The sequence below is a fragment of the Nematolebias whitei genome, chromosome 15 (assembly GCF_014905685.2).
Source record: "Nematolebias whitei isolate Nwh7 chromosome 15, NemWhi1, whole genome shotgun sequence".
Taxonomy (NCBI): Eukaryota; Metazoa; Chordata; class Actinopteri; order Cyprinodontiformes; family Rivulidae; genus Nematolebias; species Nematolebias whitei.
The window spans coordinates 45,851,523-45,857,878 of NC_056512.1; the positions used below are offsets into that span (position 1 = coordinate 45,851,523).

The window sequence follows — 6,356 nt, forward strand, 5'->3', positions numbered from 1 at the left end:
CTGTCCAGGGTGTCCCCCGCCCCTATCATAGTGATTGCTGGACATGGGCACCAGTGACCCCTCGACCCGAAAAGGAAGAAGCGAATAAAGATGATGGATGGATGGATTCACAATGTTCTGGATGACAGAAAATCTACACCAGCATGTTTATGCTTGACTCAAACAGATAATCCCACTGTTGGATTAAGCACTCGATTCTTAACACGTATCTTAGAACCGAGAGTTAATTCTTCACTGAGACTAAACGACTGTGCACTGAGCCAAACACCACATTAGCAAAGATTCACTTTATAAGATGCAGCTCTTTTTTCCTCCAAGCGTGGCTGAAACTTTCCTTGAATCTCAGAGACTGCGTTTGTCACAACCACGGAGGAGAAACGACAAGATACAAGAGTGACGCTGGTTTGCAACGAGGCAGAGGAGACGATGAAGGGCTTTTGGCAGAATTTCTAAGAGTCCCGTCTTACCCTCAAAGTGGGGTTTCTCTTTGATATATTTTCCTTTTCCTTTGCGTCACGTTGACAGGACTCGAACACTCGACCTCTGGCGTTACAGTAGCTCTTTCTCTGCAGGAGTCTGCTCTCACCGCCTGCTTTCAGGTTATATTTAGACTCTATCATCAGCTGCAGTTTTCTTCAGAAACTGTTTTTACCGGCTCTGCTGCACTTGGAAATGTGTCTACAGAGAATGTTCTTACAAATGGATGCATCAATGAAGAAGATTTTTCTAGGCCTGAATGGTAATGTAACATTAAACAGTGATAAAGTCCAAATGGATCGAGCAGTTCTTCGCTCATCTCCACATGAAAGTATTTTCTGTTGGTCTAAAGTCTGATCACAAATAAGTTGTAGTGGCACAAAACTACTGTTTAGTAAGTTGCTCAAGAATATTTTGTGTCAGTAAATATGTAATATGTATGTATATATAAATGTATATATGTAGGATTTTTGCTATAAGATAGAAAATAAAAAAAACAAGTTAAAAGCTGGAAATTGCCTCTTAAAATGAACCTGTGAATCTAAATCCTTGTCCATGTCGGTTCAAAGCAAGGCCAAACGTTCTTAATCAGTAAATTAGGAGAATTTAGATAATGTGTTCATTAAAACTGTGTTACGATCGATAACCTTAATGATGAAGATGTTCGATGGTTATAATCCTCTAAATTACAGACAATTGCACCAAATCCTTTGACATAAAAACAAGTTGCAACAAAATCTTCTCTCAGTTTACAGAAAAGAGACATAGATTTGTTAAACGTGTTTCTTGTTCAAGACGTTAAGGGCTGACTTTCAGTTTATGTAAAAAAAGTTTATTTTTTTTAATACCTGTGATCTTGATTTAAAAAGGATCAAAACTCTTCTCAGCACAGCTGCTTGTAACACTGATAATGGATCAATTACTCCACAGTTTCTACTAGTTTTACTTTTGATGGTTTGATTTAGGAAACATGAACATTAAACTCGGAGTAATTATATTTTAATTTCCTTTTTATTGTCTTGAACCTAAATGTCATACTTCCAGGGTTTTGGATTTGCAATATGAGTTTTTGTTTTGTTTTAAGTTTTATATATATATAAAATTAACTTCTTAAATCCGGAGTATTTCTGTAGAATTATCATTTACAGTAAATAAAAATTCAATAAAACTGCAGGTTGTTCACCAACAAAACCGAAACTAAGGAGGTGAATGCTTTTTCAACCAGCAGTGTGTGTGTGTGTGTGTGTGCTTGTGTGTGTGTGTGTGTGTGTGTGTGTGTGCGTGCGTGCGTGCGTGTGTGTGCGCGCGCCCTTGGTTGGGAGCAAAGAGGTTGTGTGTGCCTCTGTTCAGTGTAATATCTGTAGCTTGTGTGCACAGCTGTGCACCGTCCATTTGTTTTGCTGCATGCAGGTAAAATAAAAAACTCCTTTGTCAATGGGCCAAGCCTATCCTCTCTCTGAATAAATGATTAGACCAGAGCATTTTGTTAAATTACACAAGACTCAACCACAACTAGTGTTGGGAAGAGCGGGTACAAAGATGACACAAAAACAAAACCAGATCCATAAACATTAACCAACACAGAAGGCCGTCATGGTTTGCAGAAGTTGTAGTGCAGTTAGTGATTCAGGAATCAAAGACAATGTCTGACACGCTACTCTCATTGCACACCTGTTTTTCATTTGCTCATTAGCCCAGCCCCAGCTGTTTACACTCGCTCATCCATCCCACAGTCTTTTGGCTTCTGGTTTCCTGTAGTTCCAGTGTTTGAGTTCATAGAGTTTTATCTGTGCAAGTGGTTTTATTTTGTGTTGTTAGTTTGCTCTTGTTGCCCCGTAAGCTTTTTGCTTTATTCAATAAAGTCCTTAATTTTTATTCACTTAATTTCCCCATTTTCAAGTTTGCATTTTTGTGTACTTTTACTCACTTGACACCAAACTCAAGCTATTTTTAGAACTCGTAGCTTCAACTTGCCGTAACAGATGTTTTGACCAGTGTGTTCCAGCAAAAGCACAATAAAAAGCATCTTATTGACCTTTCAAGTTACAAATTGCTCCTTATTTACACATCCAGTAGCTAAAGTCAACTTCATTAATCATTTTGAAACGTATTAGTGGCCTCCTAGAGGATACAAATCAAGTGGCTTCACTTTTTTAGTCTTTGCCACCTTTCTGAAGAAAGTGGCCGACTCTTTAGCCGCCACATGCTTTATTTCTATCAACTAACTTTATCTGTCTGTTGGTAAATAGTGTGCAAAGATTTATTTTATGTATTTTGTTGCATTGAGATCGCTGACAGTAAAAGTGTTTTTAGGATGTTGTAGCTCTTTTGTTCAGGGTTCATCGTGCCGCCCATCTTCTAAACTGGAACATTAACGATCAATGAGCTTCGCTGTCTGTAGCTTTAAAAGTCAAGTTACCTTTGTATTTGTAATGGTTGGACCATAAGTATTTCATTTTGAGCCCAGCTGGGAGGCGCCTGTTTGCAGCTGGATTCAGGCTGTGATTGAGCCGTAATTCTTTAGTCGCTCCCTGAGCTCAGATCCAGCTTTATGTGCAGATGATCACCCATCGTCTTGCAGGGCCAGAGCCGCTCGGGTTAGCCAGGTGCAGGTTTATTTTTGGAAGATTTGCTGAGGATCAGGGGGACTGGGTCTTGTTGAGCATGGAATGTGTGGGTGATGATAGAGAGGCTGAAGAGGGCAGCGCTGTAGCTCCGAGTGTCATCTACAGATGGAGACGATAAAGCTCAGGTCAAAACTGACTGAACGATTGTGAAGCAACAGGTTAAAAACTAAATATGACATTTGGTTGCATGTTCATGACTGTAGAAGAGACGGACAAGAAGAAAGAAGCTGGAGAAAAGGACTTCTTGTGTAGGAACTGAAAATATCCCAAACGTGTTTTTTAAAGCCCAGAGCCAGAATCTTGACGGAGAGAAAAGGCACAAATGGAGAGGCAGAAGAAAGGACGGCTGCTCGTTAGCAAAACTCTGGAGTCGAAAAGGAACGTGGCTTCTGCAAAAATAATCACAACTGTCCAATTCTGGATCAAGCAGAAAATTAAAACTCCTCACTTAAAGAGGGACTAATACATTTCTAACAGAATACTTCTTGTTTTGGCCATCTTCTTTTTGTAATAAACATCTTCCGTAGCAACAAACAGGTGGCGTCAGTTTTAGAAAGAGCCGCAGAACGTGACGGCAATAACTAAAGAGATGTAACACGTGCAGGAGGAATAACGAGTCTTCATCTGCACTTCTTCTTGTTCCAGTATAAAAATCAATCACTGACTTTGTTCGTATGCGCTGAAGGATAACTACGAATAAATATTAGCTCTGAAATGTTATGTCACTCTTTGCAGTTTTTGCAGCTGCAATAATTTTCATTTCACAGCTAAAAGAATAAAAAATGTCCAAAGTTAGAAATGCACATTCTGTGTATGGTTTACACTGACATTGTGTGAAATTAAAAATTAACCTTCAATTTCTCCCTCTCTCTCTAAAACAACCTGAGAGTACTTTGAGTGATTTGATGGGATTTTTGTTTAAATTAAAAACAGAAAAGATTTTGTTTCTGTGGAAATGGTATGAATGCTGCGTGCTGAACATCTTCGCTAAAATCATGGAATCTGATCTTATCAGAACCGTGGCTTAAAGCATCTTAAATGAAGATTGTAGTTAAAAGGATTGTAAAAAGACTAAATTAAAGTAAAAGTATGGAAACACATTTCAGAGAACACTGTTATTGAATCAATTTAAAAATCTCAGCTTTTTTTAATGTGGAAATCGTTTGTAAATAAAGTTAAATAATTCAAAAACTATAAAAATTACAAATATTAAAGAGTTATGGGTTAAACATAACGGAGTACGTGGAGGTACGTAACTGCAAGAAACGTATGGAACAGACTCAACAAGTAAACAGTCAGCAAGTAAACAGTCAGCAAGTAAACAGTCAACAAGTAAACAGTCAACAAGTAAACAGTGCGTGGTGTTGCGTTAAAAAAGGTCCCCTTGTAGTTCGGATGCATCACTCTTTCTTCAGAGCCCCCCCCTCCCGGTGTCGTCATCCCTCTGCTGATAGGACGTCTTTCTGCTAACCATGTGACCAGCTCTCAAACAACGATGACCTCATCCTTGATGCTTCAAAACGTTAAGTGTCAGGTTTGTTGTCAAAAACAGGCGTGCAACTAAAACTCCTCCCTCAACTTGAAACGAAGCATCTGCGTTGTTTTTTTTACACGACGAACTTCAAATAATCACACGTTTCATCAAGATGGTACAAATAATGTTGGTAAACTACGTTTCAGTGGGCGCTGTTGAACAGCGTGGAGTGAGAGTTTTGATAGGACTAGGAGCGGCTGCCTGAACATTTAAAGTGTCCTTATTTTTGGGACATCCGTCCTCTGGGAGTTGGTTTGTGAGATTAATTTCTTTCCGTCAAATTCGAGACTCCCTCCTGTCAAACATCCGCTCCAAGGACTATTTATAACCAGACGCCCTCTCGGAAACACTAATGAGTCTCTAGGTGACAAATGGATTTGGAGGACACCTCGCAAACCGTGGCGTCTCCTCTCCGCTGCCCCTTCCCCCCCCCCCCCATCGCTCACGTCGCCCCTGGCCCAAATCTCCCTTCCTCTTTCTTTTAAAAACTATTTTTATGTCGCTCACACTCCTTTCGTGTTCACACCTCACACTGACCCAGTTCTCCTCCAGTCACTTGATCAGTCGCTCCCCTCTTCACCAGCCTCCTTCTGTCAGCTGATTTATATTCCCGTTGTAATTTGTGGCTCTTTAAGTTTCATCCCTCTCTCTCTCTCTGCAGCTTGTTCTGACTGTCTGTCAAATCTCCACCGCTGGTTCCCTCCCCATGCTGCTGTGGTGTTTGGGCTGGTTGTAAGTCAGTGCATGTGCATAGTGGATTAGTGATGGGGCCGCTGTGCCAAGTGCTCAGGGGCTCCGAGGCAGAACATTTAACAGCTGTCAAATTTAAGTTTCGTTCAGCCAACAGGTGGCGTGAAGAAAGGAGGAACAATCACCAACAAACATTTCCTGATGACTCTCTTTATAATAAATGTTCAAGTGTTCTCACTCCACCTCTAGGCCTTTAGAAGCTTGAACAGCATAACATCCGGTGTGTATTCAGGGAGGCAGCCTTCCTGTGGGTGCAATTGGCAGAAAATTGAAAGTTAATGGAGAAAATGTTTTTTAACATCTGGAACTGATCACTAGAAGCAACAACAAACATCAAAGGATAGTTAGTTAAAGCAAAAACACATCCGAACGTCTCATTTTTGCATTAACTTTTCTTACTGCTATAGTTTAAGCTATTTTAAAATGTTAGCATTAGCTAATCTTTTCCTGCTAGTTTAGGTCATTTTGAGTGAGATGAAACACATAATTGCAACAATGACATGTCACCAGTTAAAACCATTTAATATGTGTGAACAATTGGTGTGATGGAAACTGAAAATATGTCATTTTTTTTAGCTTTAGATAAAAATTTGATGAGAAGATTTTAAATATGATGTGCCATGAAAGCAGCACAACAGTGAGAATATAAAGAAATGAGACACAGCCATAAAACAAAGCCTTAAATCAGAGCAATAATATAAAACTGATGGATTCACAACAGCTAAATCGTTGAAACCTTCATAAACACATCGATGTAAATCCAACAAGAATACTTTGCATCATTTAGTTTTATGTGAAATATTTAGTTCTGGCAGAGAAGCAATTGTTGGTACACTAGTTCCTTGTTTATCGCGGGGGATCCGTACCCTGAAGCCCTGCGATAAGTGAAAAACTGCAAAGAAGGAAAAGTAGTACCAGTAGTAGTTTATTATATATATATATATATATATATATATATATATATATAT

The 6,356-nt window shown here is 39.3% G+C and overlaps 1 protein-coding gene across 1 annotated transcript in view; it reads right to left on the reverse strand.

Annotated features, from left to right (window-relative positions):
• The window catches only part of si:ch211-278a6.1 (SRC kinase signaling inhibitor 1), a 301,410-nt gene that overhangs the window by 289,679 nt on the left and 5,375 nt on the right, over positions 1-6,356 (reverse strand). The window lies entirely within an intron of this gene.